Genomic DNA, 24,839 nt, shown 5'->3' with positions numbered 1-24,839 from the left:
AGTACAGCAGCCCTTCCTAACTAAGTTAGACAGCAGATTACCGAAGTTATACGACATTGACTCCTCCTTAAATTCAACTACTGCTTAATGAAAATTTCAATGGGGAAGTGGGTAGAACAATTGTAAATTAAATCATTGCCTTTTCTCACCATAAGTTCAAGCACAGTATGCCTTGGTATGGGATGTTGTGCCAACCTAATGATTTCCAATTGTGCCAAATCTGTGCACCTTGGTCTATCCCTATGCAATATAATTCATCCTGAAACACCACCAGGAATTATGAGAGTCACAGGTGTGAGAGAAGTCAGATGCATTAGTGTGTCTGCCTTCAGGTTAGTGTGTGATTTTAATTGTAGTCAAAGATCTTTTCCACAGGAGACATTTCCAAGGGGCTCTGTTTACATAATTGGTTTACATAATTTTGTTTACATTATTATATAATAAAGGCATTAGAGAGGAGCGAGAGGGAGTTTGGGTGCCTTCCCACAATAATGAGGTGGCATGTTGAACTGGAGAACAAATAAAATACAGTTATTACAAAATAAGTGTGGAAATTGTAAGTTATACTTTAAATGCAGGCAGTAAATACCCAAAGGCATTCGTAAGGTTTAATAGTGTCTCTGCCAGGTTGAAACATAATGTTTGAAACTTGCCATCTGTACAGAAAACAGTGGCAGATTATTTAGTCAGACTTCTTAAAGGCATATAGACAGTGGCTTTAAAGTGGAAATTGTTGGAATTTGTGGAAACCTTCTGCTGTTTATCAATGATAAAACCTCAACAGTCTTGATATTTGACAAAAGGAAGGCAGCTTCGGAAAATGACTTCTAAAAATGTCCAGTTGAAGATAAATCAATATATTGAAAAATATCCTTAATCTTGAGAGGTTTAAACTGTTGGTTATTCTGCAGGGGCGTAAATCAACTGACACTCCAAATGAATGTAAATGTACCCAGTGAAAGAACAAGAATTTGTATATTATCAGTACTGGTGTTTTGTAACACTATTTCAACCTTAAAATGAAAAACAAACAAGGGAAGAAATATGTGAACAGACATCAAATCCATGTTTTCCTCATTCCAGTATTATACTCTTTCATTTTAAATCAGTGGTACCATTTTACCATTCAGGTAAGAAAATCTCACAACACAGTCTTTGATGCCAGACAAATCAAGCAATGCACAACTTCTGCATTGGCTGAGGTGTATAAGCCAGTGGGAAATACACCCTCAAAACAAAGCAATTTCAGCAAGATCACATACCTGCAGCCAATTCCCTTGCACTAAATCTTTTCATGATGAATAGTTTTTGTTTGCCCAATTTGAAATGTTGTATAAGCCGATATAGTGTTTCTGAAAGCAGGAAAGGATGAATTTCTTTGGTCCCCTCACTAAACAAACTCCTGTCCCAGCCTTCCATCAACTGCCCATGATTATCAATCCAATTGAGGTGTTTTCCTGTTGGATTTGGCTGCTCTACTGAGCTGTTTTGAACAATATTTTAGCTGGCCTGCAATTTCACATCATCACAGCTTTGATTTTGTTCTGTTTACTCTAAAGCAGTGGTCAAAACTAACTAAGAACCCTTAACTCCCCAGTATTATATTGACATTTTTGTGTCCTGCTACTTTTTACTTCTAATAAAATTCAACACATTTTTAGACTTAATCTGTGGTCAATAACATTTACAGTGTTTGACCTTGTTCCTTCTTGGGTATATTAGCTTGGCTGACATTACCCAACCGATTCAAACATTTGAATTAGTCTTAAACCGCCTCTATATTATTGATTCCAGAGGGGCGGGTGTGTATCAAAATGCAAAGACTTGCAACCAATCACGGCTATGAAATTTGTGAAAAAGTGCTAGGTTGCTCGGCTAGGCAACTAACTCAAACATCCATGTTGAATCAGGTGCCATTGTGCGGAATAAGACACAAAGGTTTGACAAGATTGAATCATAGACTGGACATGGACATGAGCATAGTCCCAGTGACATCACCCGATACTTTCTGAAGATGTGTTTTGAAGCCAAACGATGGTGGCCGCCATATTGGAAATGCTATCTCCCACTTAGCTTTGATGAATCTAGTAAGCGGCAAAGAGTTGGAGTGTATGCAGCCATTAAGCCTTCTGGGAAACAAATACAATGTGCCCACCTGTCTGTCAAATCAGAAACGCCCCTAATTTGTTGTACAATTTTATAATAACAAAGGCTTTCTATTCTATTCTATTTTAATTACGATGTGTGTTTTACAACATGCGAGAGTGACCTTCAGTTGGTGCCAAAGCACACCAAACCAAATTCCCATATATTGTAGCTTCATCCAGCAAGGGTGGGTATAGGGTAGCACATTGACCAGTACAAAGTTGCACATATATCCTATTACCATGCTAGCTGTTATGAGTAGCCTCCAACCTAAAGTGTTCCATTAATCTGAAAAAAGTTAATTTAAGGAATTGGTAGTGGTTCCAAATACTTTTAATAAACGTAATTATCTTCATACTTCTTCCACCACTAGATAAACAACCAAAAACACGATGACAAGCCTTCTATCCACCCATGTGTGGGCTCATTAGAATATATCATCTCTAATATTAATGCACTACCATCTCTGCAGTATTAAAATGCTGCCCTGTTCTCATCTTCATAATTACTCTGCTGTGGATAATATATGTGTCCTTTGCCCTTTTACTTTAAAGGGAGATGATATCATGCTTGATGCTCTGACTTTATTGGATCATGAATTTTGAGCTCTAATTGTGCATGCAATTTTTTAATTAGCAAGTTATTACAGGAAGTGGCATTGCAGATGTGCGTGGCACTCCTAGCCCAGCCATGGAGTTAATGTGTTTAGCACAAGCAATGACACCTCACCACCTCCTGCCAGAATCCCCTTTTCAATGGGCTGGCAATGATGACACACCTCTTGCACAGCCACTTTGGCAGGTCTGCTAATGTTCTGGATGTTAGGGATAGGGCTTTTGTTGAACAGGTGAGAGACCATCGGGCTGCTGTGGCTCACTAACCTGCTAACAATTGAGGGAAGAGTCAAGAACTCAGCTTTAACTTTTCTTTTTTTTCACATGCATCTGCAATCATTTCCCCACAAACTCTTCAGCAACAAGCTTCATTACTGTTTATCTCTAAAACCTAATCTCTCAAGCATCTCAGTCTTGAAAAACATTTAATAAAGTGAGCATAAACTCAGAAAGAGCTAATGTGTGGGAAGAATTTGGATATGAAGAGCCTTTACAAGTAAGTGATTTTGTGAGATTTCCAGGAAATACACACAAGGTTACATGCAGGCAACAAAAAGAATTTGGATGAATTAAAATTTCCCTGCTAATTAAATGGATAGTTTTGCCTTGCAGTCATTCGCATCCTTAAAAATCTGGCATTCATTAAAACCATTCATGGAGACAGAAAGCTTCAAACCATCCGAGACCATTTAACGTTCAAGTAAGCTTTTCAAAAAAGTCCCTCATACAGAGTTCATGAAAACCAGAGTGACTCTAAAGTTCAACCAAAAGTTTTAATGACTTGAGAAGTTAAAGATGAGTCAAGGTTTGGAACCAGCCTCAGTACCAAGTTATGGTACTGCAGTTTCTGGTAGGTGTGCGTTGAATCCAAGCGGCAACCTCCAGTGTTGAAAAATGAAGACAATGCGGACGTGCAAAGACATTTCCTCAAGGGTCTGCTTTAGGATGGCTCCAAAAGCCAAGGAACCCCCATTGGGTCCAGTATTACATGCCCATTGTTTTCAACATTAACATGTCTACAGCCTGGCAGAAGAAACACATTTGGTATCAATAAACACTAACACATTGCTTAAGCTAAAGTATCTGACTGGTTATTAATGGTTAAATACCATATCAACTTTTCTAACGCTAGGTCACTCTATGTGGACAACAAGTAATGGTTATACCATATTACAAATTATACTTATTTAAACAAAAAGTTGATTTGAAACATATTTTGTCCGCCATGTTGATAACAAAAATCTCACGCCGAGTCGGCATGTCAGGCACCAAATTCTTTCCCGGGTTTCGGAGTTGTTGTTCCAATTTGAGCAGGTGTTCAGGTGCAATTAGCAAATCTGAAAACTTGTGTCTGACACCACATGAATGCCGCATTAGTCCAACTCTTTGCCTGCACTGTAAAAACAGGAAGTCATAGATACTTAAAACTCATGGTCAGTTTAACTTAAGTTACTCTAAATTTTGTGATGATTTAATGTTTAGGGTTCATTTTATCTAAACTAATGTACATTTTTGCAAGTTACAAAAACAATTAAATTGAAATAAAGACAATGAGTCAAAATGATATACCTCAAAATACAGTTGACCCAAATGTAAAAATATAACTATGAAGTACAAAGTGGCTGTATGGCGCAGTGGTTACTGCTGTTGCCTCACACCCTGAAGTTAAATTGTTTGCGCCCCTCGTTGAACATGGAGCAGAAAAGCTTTTTTTAATGAATGAAAACAAATGTATCGTGACTTATCGTTTTAAATTCACCCAGCCGGGCAACCACAATCGTTGGGATTAATGATGCCTCTTTATAAACCAATTGGTGACATCTCTGAGAACATGTCCATATTTTGAAGTCTTTGTTTGAACACAATTTTCACCACATTGCATATTGCATTCCCAAAAGCAATCTCTCAAACAAGCCCATTTCTGAGGAAAGCTGTTATTGACCGTCGTTTCTATCCTCTTAGCCATGTTATTCTGTGTCTATGCCTGTCCAGTGTGCACAAGCAGTAGGCAAATGTCAGTTTGAAGTGGTTGAAGTGCAAACTAGCTGCTATTTTGAGAAACTATAACCATCTTTTCTTTGAGTTTTGCTTTGATAGATTTTCAAGCCCCTGTAGTCACACAAACAGTGCATCCCTCAGAATCCAGCAGCCCACTGTCTAAGTCTTTGCAGCGTGGTGGGCAAATGGAGCACGGATACTTGACTCTCAGCAGCTCAGTCTTTATAATCTCCCTAGCAGTGCTCCCGCTGCTCAGTTTCAATTGTATCCTTGTTTCTAGTTATGCCAAAAACCATTTTGAGGTGAGAAAATGTAGTGCATTTTGGAGCTTATCTTGTATTCCTGTTAACCAGAGGTGTCCCAATAGCAGTGATGTTAACACTGGGGATGGTGTTGTGCAGACAGCGTCAGATCAAAGAAACACCCCACGACAGCTCTGAAATGTCAGTGGAAGAGCTGCAGTGGCGTTTGTCAGCTGAAAACCTGTGGAGAAGACGCCTGTCACAGTGGATTTTCAGAGACTTACTGTCACTGGAACTCAAGGGACACACTGTCCTGTTTGAAGAATGGAATAAAAAATGTTATTTCACTCTTCAACCTGAAGGAAATTAACATTAAACTGTTTCTGGCACTAAGTTCTAAAAAAAGATGTAGGTAAAGATAAGAAGTCAAATCTATCCATTAGACTGTTTTATGTTTATATCGGCTTCTTGTCCCCCTTTCGTTTGCCTTTTAAGTCCGTCAAATGTGCAGCAAGGACTCTGACCCCTGATCCCCTCTGACTAAATGCGTCATGGCCTTTCTATGCCATAAGACTGTTTCTATGCCATTTGACGTTATACTGCCGCCTAGTGACACAGAGTATAAATGCGGCTTTAGTTTAAAGTTAAGTTTCACTTTTGTTTTTGAGTAAATGAGCACATGGCTGTGCTGCTGTTGTTTCTCATTGTCTGTATACTGGAAGGACTTTTCGGTTTTTTGGAGCTATTGAAGATCATATCTGTAAGTTTTATGCTGTTTTGTGAACATTAAACAGTTTGTTTGTTTAGCTGCTGTTTAGCATGGATAATGTGCAGAATTACATAGGTTTTCATGTACATTTAAGAGTAAAATATACAGTACACTTTACATATGTTTGATTACATCTATGTATTTCTACTTACCTTAGTTTTTGTGATTGTAATTTAGGTTGTAAGACAATCTATTTTCAAGAGCTTGTATTCATTAATACCTTTGTAACTATTTGTGTTGCAGTTTCACAGTCAATTCATGTCCCTCAGTAAACTTAAAGACAACGCAACTTTCCGGTCTGAGAGTCTTCTCTGAGCATGTTTGATTGTTTGGCTAGCTGGATAAACTGCTTCAAGCATGAAGAGGGAGGCCAGTATAATATCCTGTCAACGTCCATATCAAAATGTCTCCATCTGGTCAGCGTGTGACTTAATATCTAAAGGGGTAAACACATGGCTCACATGATCGCATAATGCTTGTTAGTTCATGTGAAGGACTGAACCAAAGCTAAGAAAACACAGCACATGAATTATTCATACGTGCTTAATTGGTTAATTAGCATGGCAGGGATCCGTATCTGCCTAGATAACCTTTTATATAATGCTCAAGTGTGCTATAATGAAAGTATTTAGCAAAGCGCTACTTGTAAAATCAACAGCGCCACTTTCTCTGTTTCCATCCAGGATTTTGAAATATTCCAATCAACTCCATGTTTAAGTTGTTTGAATGAGACACCTGTTTCCCCTCAAATTAGCTTCTGTGGCTGCATCTGTCTGCCAGTTCAACACTGGCCTGCAGTTTCAACATGGCAGTGCTGATGGCATCCTAATGATACATTATACTGCAGCCCGGGCTGTAACCAGGCTGCACTCAAAACAATGAGCAGTTTGAAATTACACATGATGAAAGTCAGAGCATTTCTCTCATTTAGCCATATACCATATCCAATGCAACCATCCCATGTATTATTAAACCAGTTAGAGGCTAGTGCAGGGTAATATTCCCAGCCATTAGCTGTCATGGCGTGCAGCTGTGCAGTTAAAATGAATGATTAAGCCCTTTTCTTGTTAAGATCCTGAGGTTGCTTTTACCCCGGCGCTCTGGTGTGTTTGCCTCTTTTCAGTTTCATCCTTTGTCGTCGTGTAATTGGTTTCAGCGTTGAACACCGAGCAACAACACGGAACAAATGTCAGAGTGTATTCAGGTAAATATGGAATGATTCATTTGTGGTGTGAAGTCAAAGAAGACCAAGCATAGATTTCACATGTACGTGTTACAATAGAGAGCTGCAGGGTTGACATATTCTCTGAGGCCAACCTGTAGGTATAGCAACACCTTGTTTCCCTTCACACAAAGCCAATCTGATTGTTCCATTGTTTTCCATTGTTGGGTTGAAAATAAATGATTATGATACGTACATACTTTTACACATAGATGTGCTCCATAACTTGTATCTTTCCTACAGCGTACATGCAGTTGTCAGAAGTACAACGCTAAATTGAGGCTAGACACGTATTATTTAACATGATCAACATCATTGATGATAATTGTGCCATGTATAAACAATATGCCCAGCCCAAAACAGGCTTAAAATACATTATTAGTAATACATAGAGACAAGAAACCGAAAGTAGACACTGGACAATAATAATGCTAACAAACCATCCTGAGGTTTCTTCCTGGCTTTGGAGACACAAGTGGCCATCTTTTAAACATTTAAATGAAACAACCATTCCATCCAAGACCAGTAGATTTAATTGATTAAAGGTGTTCTTGAAGACACACAAAGTTGTATTCATGAGCAATTCCCGCTTCCGTGTGTAACTTTCTTTGATGTAACATCCGGTGTTTCCACGGCAACGATAAAGGTGTTGTGCCTGTCATGGCGATTGCCACGAGATTCATCCTCAACTTCTTCTTAGTCACAGAGTTCACACAGTCTGAAATCTGCCGACTTCAAGAGCGAGAGGAAGAATCCCTGTTCTCAGCTGAGCAACCAAAGACTTAACCCAGAAGTTCATTTAACCATTTCTCTTAATATCCAGCAAGTGATTTATTTCTAATCGTGTTCACGCTGCGTGGTAAATTATTTCTTCAGATATATTTTAATTCAGCTTCCCCAAAGACAGCATGAAGCTCCTTCGATAATTCTGCATTTTACTCCAAAGAAATACCTTCTTATTAATACGATTACATCTCTATTGGAGTGTTTACTGAATTCTTTAAACCCGTGGTAACCACAGACTTTATTAAAAAGAACTATTGCCAATGAGACAGGAAGTACAGGAAAGTTATATCATGTTGTTAAGAGATTATCCCAGTTAAATTAATTGTTACTCGATCCCTCTGTTATAAAATACTTTTATTTCACATTCTTTATTCTGCACAGAGTTTCACACTGACGAGCCATTTAAAAGTTTCTCCGTGCTCACCTTAAATCTGACCTCCATGTATAAACATGTCATTTTGACATGGCCATTAGTTTTGCTCCAAAATGCATCCATAACATAAAAATAGATTCTGGGAAGTTTCACGGGAAGTTTCACGGGAAGTTTCACGGGAGAGGAAGTTGAAAACACAGAAACAACTTTCTCTGGTGGGAAATTAATATTCCAATCACTGCAGAGTGTTTTCATGCCTTCAAACATGTCTGGAGAAGCATCTGCTTTCCTTGCCAGCTGTCAAAGTACAATCTCATTTATTATAATGCAACATGCCTTGACTATGGTAACAGGTGCATCCCTGCACTCCAGGAACATGTGTTTTGCTTTCAGATTAGACAGTACTAATCAACACAGATCTTTACCATACATCAACCCAATCTAAACATACAAGATTGCTCTTTTTCCATACTTTTCCTGTCATTGTTTTGTAGGTCTGATCAGTTATTAGCTATATATTGATGTCACCCAAATAGGTCCATTTCACTTCTATCAATTATTAGGTCATATTTATTCCAGATTATAACATATGTATCTTACCTCACTCCTCATCTACATTGTTCTGTTCAGCTCTGTAACATGATATATCTGTAAAGAGATAATTTATGACAATGACAGTGTTAATGTAATCCACCCACCTCTGAATGTTTGATTAGTGACCGCTGATATGAAGACGGAGCACTTTTTACTGGAAACACAACTAAAAGGCTGAGCTTTAAATTCAACTCCCACCTTCTCATCCCCCACTTTTGAAACCCCTCCCATAAGAAAAATATATATAAATTCCACGGGCCAATGCTTTTCTGGATTCTAGAGACTTATAGTTAGCCTCTCTGCCTCTCGACTTGATCTCTGCCACAGCTTCATTACCCGCTGACTGCAAAGGATTTCTTCTCTCTAGTGACTCATAGTATGATCACAAGGCCCTGGTAGTCAATGTTTGTGTGACACTGTGTGTGTGTGTGTGTGTCATGGCTTTATTGTCCTCATAGCTCATTACAGCTCTCCTCTGAGGGATGCAATGGCAATAAACACGGCGGCAGCAGGCGAAGCGCAGCCTTCCCTCTGCCGACCACCGCGGCTGCAGGATCGATGGTCTCTGTGGACCGAGGTGATGACCACAGGGTCAGTCATCACATCAGGCAGCTGATAACGTGGGAGGATGCAATTGTGGCCGCCTGAATGGGTTTTTAATTCAAGCTTTTTTATTGGAAAGAGCTCTGTGGTATTGCCCTGTGGAAAGTACAGCTCAGCCTGCTTTAGATTGACCTTGGCACACGGGGGGTTTGGGCGTCTTTGTCAAATCATTTCCAGTTCCTACAGAGAAGCTCGGGATGTACAGTAATTGTTTGCCTCCAGTGCTATGATTCACTTTCTCAGAATTTAAATTTACGCTGCCAGATCCTCAGGGACAGTATGATGGTGTGAGAGTAAGTGAACTCATAAACACGTGCAAAAAAATAAAAAAACCCTTGATAGAAACAGCACTTCAGAATGATAAACAAACAAACAAACCTACAGCCATGCTAGTGGTCCACGCTAAGCTTAGCTTGGACACACTGGTGCATTAATTGTATTATATTAATACTGTGCTTGTATTTAGCAGGTTTGAATATTAGGATGTTCAGCGCGAACAACAAATGCTGATGTACTAGCCCATCAGGGAATTAAGAAATTATATTGATGGGACTAGACGTAGAGTTAAGGGATCACCAAAGATATTCCAGTTCATCCTGACGGGAGCATGAATCCTTTTTACAAAACCAAAGAGGTTTATTTGACTCATCAACATGTCTGTTCATCAAAGTCCACTACAAGTCCACCACTTGCAATACATTGGGGAGGATTTTAAATCACATCATGCTGTGTGCAGTGCTTGATGGTGACAGCTGCTCTTGCATTTATGACAATGTGTGTCTCAGCATTTTATACTGTGTATATTGGTCGCACTGGTATATAGGACACTGCCAACTTTTTGGATAAAAATACAGTAGGTGTAAGAAGTGCATCTTATACCCCATGTTTTAGGGGGGTTGTTTTTATGAGGAGGATCATAGACAGAGATTTAATTTTAAAAATCCATTTGCACGCACTACATTAAAACAAATGTGTATTTCAGTAAATGGAGTTAAATTATAGAATTATCTCGATAATCATTTAAAAATGCTGCTCAACTATCATTCAATTTAAAATAATGTATAAAGAAAAGGTTTTGGGAAATGATGAATGTATTGAGTTAATCTAACTGATTGTATCTGATTGGTTCTATATTGTTGATCTATTTTTTGTTTTGTGAAAGAAAGAGAAAACAACAGGTTAGCCATCTTATTCTGTTAAACAGTATCTTATGTTATTAGGAAAGGGGGGCAGGTATTATAAGTTTTCTTCTTCCTGCTCCTGTTTGCTCATGAACAGTGTTTCAGTATTATGAGAAAATATTTTTGCGAATTCTTGTGTTGAAACCAAACACTGAAATGAGCAAATAAATCAAATATGAAATGAAATGTTATAGGGTACATTATGATGCTGAATAATGTGAATGAACACTGAGTATTATTTCTACAAACAGGCGACATTAAAAAACTACCAAACACAGCAGGACAGGTATGTGTGTTCCCTCGGCGGCCTCTAATATAAAAAGGCATGAAAGCACAAAACAAATTTCATTATTCATAGTGGCCCATTTTGTTTGTCGTTTATCAAATTATAGACACGCAAAGTACACTTCAGAAATGCTCAGTCACCATTAGAAACAGAACAGAACTGGAACATTTTGAGACATCCAAGTTTAGAAACATAGTCGGCTGTTCAGTGTCCCTGCCGCCTGTGAGCCGAGGACGTCCTGTGGTCCAAGAGGACATTTTGAACTGGAGGGCATGTGTGTGTTATGTCACCTGGAAGGCCAGCTTAAGATGAATATGCACAAAAATGGCAGGCCAATCCTTTTTTGACAGAAGAAAGAACTGAGTGTTTCTGTGATGCAGACTGGCTCTCGTATGGACTGAGCCATCACGGCAAGTAATGTAGAGATACTGAATCTGCTGCCAGCTGATGAGTAGAAATGCATGCACATTTTAAATGCCAAATGAAAATTAATGAATGAAGGTTACAAAGTACCGTCTGATATCTTAAGTCCTTTACATGCTGTCCTTTAGCGTACATATGTACTGTACATGTGCTTCAGTAGGAAAAATCTTTGCATAGTTCAGAAAAAAAAGTTTAAATATTCCTCTCTGGTTCAAAGTAGTAAAAGATGAAGAATACATTTCCTACAATGCAAATGATTCATCAATTATGAAAGAGTCCATAGGTAAAGCAACTATTACCACTTTCCAAGAAATTCTCCTGTCTGATGTCTCAGATGTAACGAGAAAGAATGCCTGTCTGTACATTAAACGACTCTAGTCTTAATTAGCCGAGGTGATTAAGCGCTGTGAAAGGCTTCCCAAACGCAGTCATTATGGCACATTCAAATTCAATCAACCAGCAGGCAAAGGCTATTACAGCCAGCATGGATTTTGACTACTGATTATGTGCTTTGATGACTTCAAACCCCTTTGCGTCTACATCACTTCACACAACTGGAGGGAAAAGAAATCCACCTTTTTGAAGCTTTGAGTTCATTGTTCCTGCTCCCCTTTCACCTCCGAGGGTAAATATCTCCCATCAACCTTGAACTTTTGGATAATGGTCTGCGTGAGACTCTAGGCATTTCTTCTTCTTATACATGAAGCTTGCATGCATTTGTAGAGTTTTCCTACAACAAGAGCCATTCCATCATTGCAACTCTACAGTCCTATGGGACTACAAAGAAATCCAGGTGAGACTGGACTCTATCTGCCAGCCAGAGCGACAAAACAAAGGGATGCTGGGGCACCAGTAGCCTAATGGTTTTACAGAGGCTATAGTCCTCGTCGGAGCGGCTGAGGGCTCAAATCCGACCTCGGCTTTTTGCTGCATGGCATCCACTACTCTCTCCTCCCAACATTTGCTGTCTCTCTTCAGCTGTCCTATCCAAAAAAGGAAGAAATTCCCCCCAAAAAACTTTATAAAAAAAGGGGATGCTGGACTTAGGAGCAACCGTTGCTATTCACAAATAATTACCTCTGATTTTGCTACTTAAGATATTGGTGTGACATGAACACTCGCATTGCACCAGGAAGAGTTACGGTCAGCCTCAGTCAGACCATGCAGAGCAATAATCAAAGAATAAGTGCTTTTAATACTCCAACTTCTCGTTCCACAAGCACTTTTATCAAATTGCTTCGTATGGAGCGAGGCTGATTTTCACCTCATTCTTTTAAATGCATTTGATAAACCCAGCATGTAGCCAAGTTTTCCCTCATAAAAAGAAAAAGATAAAGAGTTCCACTATCTGAAACTGTGTCAATTACATTCTGATCTAATCAAGAACGAAGTTAGAGGCTACCTCTCATTCGAGTTGATAACCTTCTTGAAAAGGATACACAGACAGAGACAAAGCTCTTATCAGTCACATCTACACGCTTCCTCCGGAACTCAGGGGCCCCTTTTCTTTATGTCTTTGATGTGCGAACAGACGTAGCTTTGCAATAAAGGAATTTCATGCTAATTTGAAATAACAATTGTCCTCATCTGCAGAAATATGAAGGTTATTTGAGGCTGAATGTAACAGAAAGAAGACAAAAAAGAAAGGGGGTGGGAATGTGCTGTGTGCTTTGTTTTTGTAGATCTAGGTTAGCAACTCAGCCAAGCTCCAGCTGTGTTAGTGCAGAATATGCATAAAGCTGTATGACCAATATTGCAATTGTCTTACACACAATAACATCTGAAGACACACTTGTGTACAATCACAAAAACCTCAAGTAATCAATCAAAGAAAAAGAAGAAGTGGGCGGCAATTATTTGCAAAAAAAACGTGTGTGTCCTAATCTTATGTAATCTATGCTGCATTGCTACACAGCCGTTCTCTTTATCCCTGGCTTTAGCCGGCCCCGTATCTTGTTGTCGGAATCACATGAAAACAGGGAACACAGTGCACTCAGCTAATCCCATTTTTGCATTTAATTACTCACTTCTTCAGAAGGCTCGCTGCACCCTGGCTGCAGAAAAAAAACAAAAACAAAAACAAAACACAACAACCCAGGAAGTCGAATACCACTCGGAAGCACGCTCTCCTCAAGGGATCAGGGCTTGGCTGAGCAATTGTTCACACTCCTCACATACGTGTCACATTAGCATATCTGGCTGCCTGTGCAGACATTAAATGCAGGTGAAGCACATCCAGGGTATTATCACTTTGTTTGTAACACAAAAGGCAGTGTGTGCGTGCTCTCCCCTCACATTTCCATTTCCCACAGACAACATCAGGAGGCATGCTTTGCATACGCGTGTTTTTTAATTGCCTGCTAGGATTCTCGATTGTGACCCATAATCTCTGTTCTCAGCTCCTTGTAAGCCATTTTTTCTTTTGTGCTCTTTCATGCGGACGCATTGTTTTGCCTCTCGCTCGTCAACGTGTTCGCGGAGCAACTCCTGCACAATGAACACAGATATTTACGTGCGAGAGTATCATGTTAATTTCAGCTCAGAGTCAATGAGACTGAATGAGTGATGAATGGCTGCTGAATGGATGCTGTTGTGTGTTCTTTCTGAAGAGCATGTCTAACAGCTTTTTTCATCGTAAGCACAAAAAAAACCCTCCAATAATCACATCATTATTCCAAAACAGCGTTGTATTGTGGGTAAACACACCTCTCTGGAGAGTCATTTTTGTGGAAATTTCTTTCATTGTAATGATGCTTCTTCAAATTTGTTTTGAATTATTGAAAATATCCGAGCTGAGAGCCTCAACAATAACAACAGCTTTCTATACAATCATCATATTGTAGTCCCGAACAGTATTTTTGAGATGTCTGAATCAGAACTAGAGAAGGCAGACGAAATGAAACATGAAACATCAGAAATCATAACATTTCAAAATGCTTCGCTCTCCATATCATTGTTAGCAGTTAGCATGCACATGCTCACTGAGATTACCCTTTTTGTTCCAAAGCTACGATGGAAATGCTGAATGAAGGCTCACTAGAATAAAATCCTGAAAGGCCATATACTGAACTCCCACAGCTGAAAATAAACAATCTTAACTCTGCTGTCAATAGACACAAAGCTACCTATACCGTTGTTAAGATTAGTGATCATTAACTCGAGGCCTGCGGGCCACATCCGGCCCCCCCAATCCTCCCATCCGGCCCCCAGAAGATAAATGACCTCGGGTGATTAAACAATAGTGAAAAAAACAATACAACCCCAAGGCTGTTCTTTTCTCTCATTAGGTGACACTAACTTCTTCATATCGGGCTTGACAGCTGTCAGGCTTCTGTCAAGCATATTTTTAAAGTCCGGCCCCCACAGTGTCTGTCAAGAAAAAAAAGCTGGCCCTTTTATAAATGCAGGGGATGACCCCTGGTCTAGATGGAATGTCTTTTAAACTACACAACTGAATCTCCACGACACGCGACCACAGCTCTCGATTGATGTGCTCGCACTCTGCGATTATTGTCAAGAAGGACTTTCAGTGCTCACCCTGTTCATGTTGCATCAGAACAAATTTTCATTTCAAAACTGCCACAGACGGATGTTGAAGTCAGATGTATGGCTATTTCAGTCGTCTCATATGCAGGGCTCGAGTACAAACACCATCAAAAACAAACACAAGCTATCTCGCCAAAGACACACACTTATCTTTTCCTAAACCGCTCATTAAATAATTGTTAACTCTTACATAAGTCTCTCCTGATTGAAATAAGTCTATTGTGGATTTGGAATTTTTTACATTGATGTTTCTTTCCGCCTTCATATGTAGAGAGTTTCACAGCTACTGGCCAATTTTACATTTGGAAAAATAACCTCTAGAAACAACAAAAAAAGACTCAAGACCATCACTGAATAACATGTCAAAATTGTACAAAAAGGGACAAGGTGCATTATCGGTAACAATTTCTATCATACAGCAATCCAATTACATAGCCTGCAGAGTAAAGAGCAGCACTCAACCAAAAGGCAATTATTAATTCAGGGCTACATTTGAGTGAGAAAAAAGGCTCTAATTCCCACTTGCATGTGTAAACACAAACTAATACTAATATATGGAAGAGAAAATCCTTTTTGTGCCACCTTAAAAACCAACAGACATCCACAGTGTTTGCAGTATGATTGCTGTATTTACCATTCACAGCAGTGACAGTCAGAATAGACCAACAAGTGAAGCCGGGAACATCTAATTAGCGATGACACCTCTAAACACGCAGACTGTGTGATAGCACACTGATTACCACACCATCGACATGTTGCGGAAGGGCTTCTCTCCGCCCGCTGTGTTGCCTCACTTTGACACTAACCTGATAATGTGATGAGTCACCCAGTCATTCCCCGCGGCTGCTAACACATGTAAACACGAGGACACTGCGGCGCGCTGCTCCCCTCCACACTTAGTCAGGTTTCACTCAGGTTAATCCAGCGAGGATTTTTGTTGTTGTGAAGCTACAGGCCCCGTTAATAGGATCTGTAAGAGCATCTGGATGTGCAGTAACACTCTGAGCTGTTAAGTTGTATGAAACAGGGCGTACGTCTGCAAATCGTCTTAATGGATAATGCTGGATAATGCTGGATGAAGAAGGGGATAACATTTGCTCGTAAGGCGTGACTTGAAAGTGGAAATTAAATTGTGTTTGTTGATATGATGTTTCAAAAAAAAGAACTTCCATCCTTTTTGGTATTTCTTAAACCTATACATCGTTCTGTGATGTTAAAGGAAATCCAGGACTTACTGTGATTTGGGATACAAAGAAGAGACACATCATCCTCTCTCACTCACAGCCCTTCAAATGCAACTGATATTTCCATGACTTCTATATACTGTCCTTTAGTTTGGTGTTTCTCTTTCTGTGTAGTTGAAGCCAGGTGATGTTGAATAAGAATGAGAGTATGTTTGCCATTGGAGTCAGGAGTGTTGGAAGCAGGCTTGAACCACAACCTGGATTATTTTTTAAAGATGCAATACTAGGTTAATGTTTCGCATAAAAGAATGGAAAGCTGCACAACAGAAGGACTTTTTTTGGTCAAAATCTAAATTAGTTTTAACTTTTAAGACAACAAGGAAGTAAACATTTATGTAGAATGAAATAAGCACACAGCATAAAAGGATGGTGAGGGGGGAGACGAAGTAAAAGCCGGGGGTTAGGTTAAACACAACTAGCTTCTTTTGCTGCCAAAACTTTACCAAGCTGAGACATTCTGACATTGTTTACCATGTTTCAGTTAACGTGATTGTCTCAATCAACTCAAAAAATAGATTTCTAAATCAATCCGAGCAAGCTTTTATTTTGATAGTCCAAACAATTTTGCTTGTGTATTATTGCAAAATGGATAACTTAATTTGGAATGTCTTTTCAGGCATTAACTCAGAATTGCTTGACCTCAGCTGCCTGCACATGCAGAAGAAACACTGGAATGGTACCATGGAAGTCACATTTTGAAGCATAGGGTTTATGACCAAGCTGCAGTATTTGATATTTTAGGAGGCGGTTAGTATTGATACTGCATGTGACTGGGTAGAATCTTCTCTCTAGATCTCTCTGAAGTGGATATGTTTCATACAATGCCAATGAAAAGATTCAGCTGAGCACTGTTTGCATTGTGTTCTAGACCTTTCAGGCTGTTGTCTTTTCTTCCAATCCTCCTCCACCTACTCATCCTCATTCTTCTTCATCTTTTCTCCGTCTGCAGCGAGACAAAGAACACAGAAAAAGAGGTGATTTAAACTAAATGCGATACTTTTCATCTCAAAGCCCAAATGAAGGATTTTGTCAAAGTTGTTCCCGACTCTTTTCTGCAAAATACGTCGGTGTTCAAAAAAAGCACAAAAAGTGAATTGCACCAAAATGATGTGTAATGCCCATCTGTCTGAACACAAACACAGCTGTTTCTTCTCTCCTGAACAAAAACAGTGACACTGTAGATCAGGTTCCATCACACACCTACAGGTTTTCACTGCATGTATTTGATCCCCTTCTGTGTGCATTTAGGAGCCTCGGTTGCTATGGATCCTTGCATGGCAATATGTTGGGCGCTATCAATGTAAACATCTCTCTATGACTACCTTTGTGCCACACACAGAAACACATGTGGATGAGATATCTTATTTATTGTGCACAGAAGTAAACAACATCAATGACAAACAATGTACACGGTAGAGTCAAATGCAAAAAAAGAGTAACTCCATTATAGGCTACAAAACTGCATATTACACAACAAATGGAGTTAATGTATATTAACTTAGGTTCGGGAGCAGGACTACGCCCAAGCCACACCTCCAATCACCTGACAAGCCTACTTATACTGAGCCATCCCACTCCACAACGCTTGTCTCAGTTCTTTGACGACCCACCCTCCCTTCCCTTCCTCTCATCCAATTAACCTCCTTCCCTCCCTCTCATCCAATCAACCTCCTTCCCTCCCCCTCATAAATCTGTTTATGTGGTAAATTTATGGCAAGTGTTTTTCAAAGTGGGGGTCCCGATCCCGGGGAGCGTTGCTATAGGGGGGGTGTTTCGGGGGGGAGGGAAAAGAGGTTGATTTTACAGTAAAACGTACAACTATAACAGTATGTTTCATGCCTTTCAAACCAAGGTTCTTCACTTCATGTGCATACAACACAGAAAAATCACTCAGCAGGCACGGTATACCTTTGGTTTTGAATTTCACTAGCAAGGACCACGCCACAACCAAATACGTTTAAGATATTTAATGATAGATCGTATGAATGTGCGACAGAAGAAAATAGTTGGTTGGATGAGGGGGAGGAAAGGAGGTTGATTGGATGAGGGTAATGGAAATGCTTGATTTGTAAGTGTAAACACACTTGATAATAATGGAAACATCTGATTTGCCTTGCTGGAAAGAAAGCGGCCCTCTTTGTTGGAGGAAAATATGACATTAAAATTAATGTATGTTATCATCCATAATAACGTCCATTATGAGACTACTATTTATTAAAATGACACTTCTTTGTTGGATTGGAAATTAGTATTACAGTGTTTTTCCACTGAAGCTCATATTGCCAAGACCTCCATACTCAGACTTTTCTTTACCTATCAATCTTGACTTCATAACATAACGGATTACCACCACCTGTCCATCAATACCAAGCCGTATACACTCTCAGTCAGTCAGCGCTGCAGCCTCTCCATCCTCCAGCCGATCTACATTTTCAGGTGTGCTCATGTTGTCAGTTGAGCTCATGTAAAAGTCTAGACAGGGTCAGCACAGCGTACTGACATTAACAATGTAATTACACCTCAGATGGATAATGGCTTATTTACAGAAGCCAGTCATTGCTGGGGTCACGTTCCATCCAGATAAAGCAATTTGCTTTGATAGACCCTCAAAAAGCTACTTGCACATGCAAATGGCGGCATTCATTAATATGTGACTGCTCTCCGCGTGGCAGAGAGGCCATTACCAGCCAGCCTGCCTACAATTACCAGAGTGAAGAAAGTGAGATGGATAGACTTTTCTCTTCACGCTATCTGTGCTGGATTGTATTAATTTGGGACCTTGCGTGGGGGAAGTGGTGTGTTTTTTTTCTTTTTTAGCGACCCCCCTCCAAGTCGGTGTAATTGGCTGGGACATCCACTGCAGACGAGTCTGTGATGTCAGGACTGGGGAGCCAACTCGGACAGGCTTATAGTGAGCTGCACATGATGGAGTGCTACGAGTGCGAGCACACACAGTCAGCGTTGTTGACATGAGCTGAGATGCCCTCCCTCTCTCTCCCCCCCCTCAGACTCAATGACTCATTAATCATGGAGTGTGCTGAAACAGGGCTGACAGGAAACTGGGAGAGTGTGTACATGCAGAATCAACAGCATAATGACGTGGATTGTGCTGGAAAAGCCTCGCCCCTCTGTGCGCCTTTGTTGATGATGTCGCAGGAGAAGTCCAAACAAGCTCACATCTACTTTATAATACCAGTGTCATCCTGCTGTTGACACCAGTGTCACTGCTTGTATGACTTGCCTGTATCTAGGCTATATGACACATAGCCCAGAGTCACGGAATCCAGAGCTGACAATCTGAACTTGAAATGTTTGTCACTGTAAGAATGGCAGTTCTTACTCAACATGATTATTATTTAGAAGTGGTCGGTCAATAGTGGCTGCTGAGTTGCCACCCAAACACTCCAACCAAGGAGAATAAACAGACCTTCACTGAATACGTTTTAATTATAGGCTCCTACAAAGCCTTCACATGTACAATTTTTAAAAAGGGCAAGGTAGATATGTTACCGAGTAAAATGTATAACCTGCAATAGAATGCAGATTTAAAAAACTTCCTACCTGTCTATATTTTCTGATTAATGACCTCTTTAAGATCTTGGGGTGCTCACATGTACATCCCTGGCCTCCATTGGACTCTTCTTAACAGAAGTTGCACGTGCACATTTTGCTCCTCTTCAATACCAGACATATAGGAGCTGCTAGGAGTGCAGGAAAAAAAAAAAGCATCCTTGAAAACACATTAAACACCACCGCCCAATAGTAGGCAGCAGAACCGCAGAATCACATTTGGTCTGTCATACTTGTCAGTAAGAGGAACACAACTGTGGAATTCATTACCATCTACAAAACAAAACTCAAGATTTTTAAGAAGAATGTAGAACAGTGGCTGAAAATGAAACAAGTGTGTGAGCATTGACTGTGCTTCCTCTTCCTTATTTTACTGTGTCCCTTTTAGTCCCTTATTTGTATTCTACTATAATCATATCATATTACATTGTTTCTGTATTTATTTAAGTCTAATGCATCTGTTTCAACCCTAAAAGTCGAGCCAGGGACCGCGGCTGCAAATAAGCCACATTTAGAAACCTGTATGCCTGGCATCTACTTTGTATTTCACAATGTTCATTGCATGTGTGCACTAACTCCACTGCCACTTAAAGTTGCAGGATCAGGACCATGGACAGCGCTGAAGTACACAGTAACGCTTAACAGATACAAACCTGACATCGTAGTTCCCTGTCATTCTTTTGTTTCACTAGTAAATTTCCCCATTGTGGGATAAATAAAGGATTATCTTATCTTATCTTAGATTAAAGTTGCTTTTTGGAATTCAAAGAAAAATGGGCAGTCTCAAATAGTTTGAAACTTTTCTCTTTTTTTATGCAGGTTTGCTACAAACATGCCATAATTATTCACTTCAACAATTACATTTGCACAGTTAAAGTTCCGGATCAGGGGCTCTAAAGTTTTGTCTGGCACAAACATAAAATCAATACAACATGTTTTTTTTATTTTTTTTATATCATCTACATGTAATTTCACATTTTAAGTAGATTACAAGCCAAATCTAGTCACGCTATTCGCCTCAGAGCCATTGAGGCCGAGGACACTGTAATTGTCAGTCCCAAAACCCTGGCGGTGACAATAATTTGCCGTTAACTGAACATTTTAATGACTGTCCAATAATAGTCTATTCTGTACAAACAACATCTATTACATGTCTGTCTATTTTGGGAAAAAAAAAATATTTTGCTAAAATCTTTCCCTGAGTTTTTTTGATGTTTGTTTGTTTTGTTTGCAGAGGGTCCTTGTCCTAACAAGGCTGTAAGGATAGAGGGTGTCACAATCTATATAGATTGGAAGGCCCTTGAGGCAGATCTGTGATATTGGGCTTTATAAATAAAACTGATTCAAATGGACCTGACGTGCAAGTCACAACAGACACATCATTGCAGCCCTAATATTGCAGATATTTTTTTGTCAAGAACACAATTCTGTTGACATGTGATAATTACTTGACTATAAATAGTTTAGTGTTCTCCCTGGTGGTTTAGTGGCAGTTAGGATTCAGCCCTCTCACCGCCACGGCCTGGGTTTGTTTCCTGGGGAACACTTTTTGGAGGGCTAACTTGGGTTAGGAGAGTCGCCGGTTCAAGTCCCAGTGTGGACCAAATCTAGAACTTGGTCTGGTAGCTGGTCACTTCCTGAGCACTGCTGAAGTGCCCTTGAGCAAGATACCTAACTACCCCTACCAGGTCAGGAGTGCTCGCTGTGGGCAGCCCGCTCACTCTGACGTCTCCCCATTAGTGCATGTCCATAGGACCCTGTTTGTGAATGCGTGTGTAGCATGTTCAACAATCGGTCTTTGTCAGACACGTGATTTTGTAGTTGGTGACGTCACGTCGGCGAGAGAGAGAGAGAGAGACAGACAGACAAATAACGTTGGACAGTAAATGTATTCAATCGACCCACTTAATTGTCAAACTGGAGAAGAAGAAAGCGTTGTGAGGATATACCATACCATATTTGGAGAATTTGGCGTCAATCAACAATATTGATCCTTACGACCTGGCGGCATTGTTGCCTCCGACCTCGTACCTGGGCATTACAAATTACCTTGTGTATGGTATAAGTACATATACTCTTGACCAGTTCAAGAACCATAAATCCTCTACCTGCGGTCCACAGCCCTTTTTCCAGGTGGGAAACTTAAAAAACGTGCCTCGTTGTCAAGTGCTTTACCTTTCACGTCATGTGACTTATTTCTGCAATTAATCACACAACATGAGTGAACCATTTCACAAAAAAAAAAAAGGAAGCAAAGCAAGACATGTGTGCAGACGTGACTTCTGATCCGTATGTAAACAAAGAGCTACTACCGTCAACATGGCGCAGATAGCGACAATGCATTGCGGTCAGCGTTAGCAATACGTCACCTGACAAAGATTGAGTGTAAAATTTGAATTTCCCCTCTTTGGATTAATAAGGAAAATCTTCTTCATACTGAAAACATTGAGCTGGAGAAAATATCAGTCTTTTAACATGCAACAGCTTAAACATATTCTCTTACAAACACTCTTGAGAAACATCTCAGCTTTGAAGAGTTATTTCTTCTTTGTTTTGCTCACAGTTTCAGTAATGCGTCACGCTGCCAGGTCGCAGCTTTTGTCAGCCGGGCTGTGTCACATCGAATGTGACTGCAGCCCCTGTAACTTCAGCTAAACATGATCCACGGTGTGTCCTCTTTGCTGTAATTTACTTTCTCAGATGTTCAACCCTATGAAGAACACATTAATCAACACCAAGTTTGACCTTGGTTGATTTTGTTGTGCCATCTTTCTAGTCGCGAGCAGGTGGTCGATAGGACAGAGTGCCGTTAATCCTGTAACAGCAAATGTGTCAGAGCATTTAGGAGAGGACTGACACACACATGTTTAAGTAATAGTATTACTGCTCATTTTAATTGCTTCTAACTTTTAAAAAAAAGAACATTAACTAGAAGAAATGAATACAGTTGAACACAATGTCTGCCTAAATAAAGAATAAGTTGAAACATCCTTAAAAGATAAACCTCCATATCTGTAAGAAAACCTAGATTCTGACTCATGTGCACATCAATGGTTGCATGTGACAATCAGATCAGTCCAGCTAGAAACAGTTTGTTTTGAGATATCTGAGTCAGAATTAGAGCAGGAAGCACCAGACATCTGAAAATGATTCATTTTAATATGCAAATGCATCGTGAGTTATGAAAGACTTTACTATAGAATTCATAGTGAGCAGTTAGCATACACAAGCTAGCTGAGAGGCAACCATTAGTTTGAATAGCAATAAGTACCACGCTTAATAGTAGCACTGTAGCTATCGCTAGTGCCATATTATATAAGAGCTGAAGTCCATAGGCTGTACAAAACATGAATGTAGTCTCAGTGATGTCACCCAAAGGTTTTTGAAGAGGGGTTTTGAAGCCCAACGATCGGGTTGGAAATATTAAAAACACTATCTTATCTTAACCTAACTTTCAGCTGGAGTTGAGGTGGGCCTGTGAAAAAACAGATGTAATGTGTCCATCTTGTTTGTCATTAATGCACATTGATGGATACAGCTTAAGCTTTATAAAATCAAGAAGGAAACCTGACCTGAAGGCAACGCTGACACTAAGCATTAACATCCCGAGAGCTGCTGTGTGACTTTCCCTATGACCGGATATCTATGAATAAATATAAGAACATAGTAAAGGCCCATTTTAGAGAGACTTAAATGACATTCTTTCATATCTAGAGTGAAAATAATTTTTATTATTTATTAGAAACTGTCATGAATCTATCCATTGTTATTAAATAAAAATGTGATTGTTGGTTTCTAAGGCTTTAAAGTGTGACACTGTTACTGCCCTTTTCCACTCTTGTACAAAAGTATCCCCCATGCTGCAGTACATGGCAGGAAATACTGTACTGTAAGTCAGCATTCTCAAAGGACTGTGCAGGTGGGGAGCCAGACAGCTTTAGCTTCGCAGGCAGGGTGATAGAGGAGACCGAGGAGGGGAGGTTATATGTGTGTGTGTGTGTGTGTGTGTGTGAGAGAGAGACGGAGGTAGTACTTAAAGAGAACATGAGAGACACGCTGACATAGAAGGAGGTAAAACAGACAGAGAGGCCGAGAATGGATTGGGGTGGAAAAAGAAAGAGACAAAAAAATAAGAGCCTGCAAAGCCAGAGGGAATATATAAAGGTGGTCAGGAGGATGGGGGGATAATAATGGGGAGAAATGTTGTGTAATTTCAAGGGAGGTCAGTGAAGCAGTGGTTATATATAGCCGGTCTATGGGTGGTGAAAGGAGGAAAAAAAAAAAAAAAAGGAGACAAGAGAGGGAAAAAAAAAGAGAGCTGAGCGAGAGAGTTCAGGGAGGCAGCTGAGACAGAAGAAGAAAAAAAAAAATAGGTGTTTTGGGGGAGATCACAGCGCCAGACCTTGTCACAGGCAGCCAGTGTGCAGATGTTACAACGTACAAAAGGTCCCAGTCGCCCATGATCTTGAACAGCTTGACTACGGCTGCCGGGGCTCTCAGCGGAGGAGTGGTCAGGTGGGCGAGAGATAGATATAATAAGATGGGCTATTGTGTGTGGATGGGGCCGTGGCGAGCCGGGGCACTAAAGGTCTAATGAGGCATCGTGTTCCTACAATCACACATAAATACAATACAATGTGGCCACCTGATCGCTGCTGCCGCTCGTCCGGCAGAAATTGAACAGCCTGTCGGAAATAATGGAGTGTGAGAGCCCTCTGCCCCGGGATATAAATAACGATAGTAAAGAAACAATCTCAAAACACTGACAGATGTAAATACTACTTCCTTATGTGTGTGTTTTCTTCCCAGTGTGTGTTTTTCTTGCACCATGGAGTGGAGTCCCATCCTGCAGTATTATAGTCCTGGCAAACACAGCTGTTGTAAAAGCATTATAGGATTTTGGGATCACATAACTCAGCCAGTCTGTACTGTCACTTCTTTCCACCATTCTTCTATAATGTGGTCAGTGCTGCGAGTGTGTGTGTCATCATTGTTTCACTATCTGATTTATGGACAATGTCAGGGGACAAAGCCTGCAGTAAACATAAAGATAAAAAAATACAGGATGCAGTATGCTGCATCAAGAACGTTTATTTACATCCCCAGTCCCGAGGATAATTACAAAATACATGAAGGGGCGCTGTATAGCCTAGCGGTTATTATCGCACACCCCACGTAGGCTGTAGTCTCTGATGCAGTGGGCGTGGGTTCGAATCCGACCATGGTCCTTTGCTACACGTCAT

This window comes from Labrus bergylta, chromosome 20 (assembly GCF_963930695.1).
Source record: "Labrus bergylta chromosome 20, fLabBer1.1, whole genome shotgun sequence".
Lineage (NCBI taxonomy): Eukaryota > Metazoa > Chordata > Actinopteri > Labriformes > Labridae > Labrus > Labrus bergylta.
Note: the sequence above shows the minus strand (reverse complement) of the source record.